Source organism: Colobus angolensis, unplaced genomic scaffold (assembly GCF_000951035.1).
Source record: "Colobus angolensis palliatus isolate OR3802 unplaced genomic scaffold, Cang.pa_1.0 Scaffold337, whole genome shotgun sequence".
Lineage (NCBI taxonomy): Eukaryota > Metazoa > Chordata > Mammalia > Primates > Cercopithecidae > Colobus > Colobus angolensis.
Window position 1 is genome coordinate 247,242 of NW_012116677.1, and position 2,730 is coordinate 249,971.

The window sequence follows — 2,730 nt, forward strand, 5'->3', positions numbered from 1 at the left end:
GGCCTCCCAAAGTGCTGGGATTACAGGCTTTTGTCTTGCAAATTGGATACCAGCTCAGCCGTATTACAATAGGGCCCCAGGCAGAGTTGAGAGGTCCCCATTCCAGGCCTTAGCTCCCAGATGACATGTCTAGACACACCCTGGGCCAGAAGAGAAACTGCTGCCTTGAAGGAAAACACCCAGTCCTGGCAGGATTCCTGACCTGCTGATGGAAGACTGGGCCCTGAATAATCAGCAGAGTAACCAGGTAGTATACTCCATGGGTCTTGTACAAGACTCACATGTGTTAGCGTCATGTGTGACCCATCATATTCCCAGCTGTGATGGTCATAGGGAGAAACTCCTTCTGATTAAGAAAAGGAGATGGAAAAATAAAGGGGACTTTGCCTTGCAGCTTAGGTACTAGCTTGGCCACCCTGGGGTAGAGCACCAAGCAGGCCTGTGGGGCCCCTGATGCCAGGCCTTGGCTCTTGTACAGCATTGCTGGACCTACCCTGGGCCAGAGAGGAGGTCATTGCCCTGAAGGATGAGTCCCAGGCCTGGCAGCAGTCACCACAAGCTAACTGAAGAGTCCTTGGGCCTTAAGTGAACATTGCTGGCACCCTGGCAGTACTCCCTGTGGATCTGTGGTGGTGGGGGCACAGGAAGAGATACCTCTGCTTCTGGAAAGGAGAGGGAAGAGTGGGAAGGACTTTGTCTTGTGGTTTTGGTACCAGCTTAGCCACAGTAGAATAGAGCAGTAGGTTGAGTTCAAAGGTTTCTGACTCTAGGCCCTGGCTTTTAGACAGCATCTCTGGACCTGCTTGGGACCCAGGGGAACTAGCTGCCCTGAAGGGAAGGACACAAGCCTGGATGGCTTCACCCCTTCTGACTGTAGAGCCCTAGGGGCTTGAGCAAACATAGGTAGCAGCCAGGTAGTAGTCACAGTGGGCCTTGTGCAAGACCTAGGGCTGTGTTGCTTTCAGGTATGGCCCAGTGCAGTCCCAGTCATGGTGGCCACAGGGGTCCATGTGTCACCCCTTTCCCAGCTACAGGCAGCTCAGCACAGAGAAAGAGACTCCATTTGTTTGGGAGAAAGTAAGAGAAGAGAAGAAGAGTCTCTGCTTGGTAATTCAGAAAATTCTTCCAGATCTTATCCAAGGTCACCAAGGTAGTACCTCTATGAGTCTGCAAGAACCACAGATGCAGTGGCCAAAAACTTAGATCACAACACCCAAGTCCTTTCAAATACCTGGAAAGCCTTCCCAAAAAGGATGAATACAAACAAACCCAGTCTGTGAAGACTACAAGAAATAATGAACTCTTCAATGCTCAGACACTGACAAACATCCACAAACATCAAAACCATCCAGGAAAACAGTCCCTCACCAAATAAACTGAATAATACACTGGAGACCAATCCTGGGGAGATAGAGACATGTGACCTTTAGACAGACAATTCAAAATAGCTCTTTGAGGAAACTCAAAGAAATTCAAGTTCACACAAGAGGAATTCATAATCCTATCAGATAAATCTAACAAAGAGATTGAAATCATTTAAAAGAATCAGGCAGAAATACTGGAGTTGAAAAATATAACTGACACACTGAAGAATGCATCAGAGTCTCTTAATAGCAGAACTGATCAAGCAGAAAAAAGACTTACTGACCTTGACAACAAGCTGTTTGAAAAACACATTCACAGAAGACAGAAGAAAAAAGAATAGAAATGAATAAAGCACACCTACAAAATATACACAATAGCCTCAACAGGACAAATTTAAGAGTTATTGGCCTTAAAGTGGAGGTAGAGAGAGAGAGAGGAGTAGAAAATTTAGTCAAAGGAATAATAACAGAGAACTTCCCAAACCTAGAGAAAGATATTAATATTCAAGTACAAAAATATGTAACCCAAAGAAGACTACCCAAACCTAGAGAAAGATATTAATATTCAAGTACAAAAATATTTAACCCAAAGAAGACTACCTCAAGGCATTTAATAATTAAATTCCCAAAGGTCAAGGATAAAGAAAGGACCCTAAAAGCAACAAAAGAAAATAAACAAATAACATACAATGGAGTTCCAAAATGTCTGGTAGCAGACTCCTCAGGAGAAACCTTACAGGCCAGGAGAGAGTGGCATGACAGATTTAAAGGGCTGAAGGAAAAAAAATCTTTTATCCTAGAATAGTATATCCAGCAAAAATATCCTTCATACATGAAGGAGATACAAAGACTTTCCTAGAAAAACAAAAGCCACACGATTTCACCAATTCCAGACCTGTCCTACAATAAATGCTAAAGGAAGTTCATCAGTCTTCAAGAAAAGGATGTTAATGAGCAACAATAAGTCACCTGAAGGCACGAAACTCACTATTAATAGTAACTACACAGAAAAACACAGAATATTATAATGCTGTAATTGTGATATGTAAAGTACTCATATCTTAAATAGATGAAAAGATGAACCAATTAAAAATTATAATTACAATAACTTTTTAAGATATACACAGTATAATAAGATATAATGGAAACAACAAAACGTTAAAAAGTGGGGAAATGAAGTGTAGAGTTTTTATTAGTTTTCTTTTTGCTTGTTACTTTGTTTGCTTATGCAATCAGTGCTATCACTGGTTTAAAATAATGGGTTATGGCTGGGTGCGGTGGCTCACGCCTGTGATCCCAGCACTTTGGGAGGCCGAGGTGGGCGGGGCTCACGCCTGTGATCCCAGCACTTTGGGAGGCCGAGGCG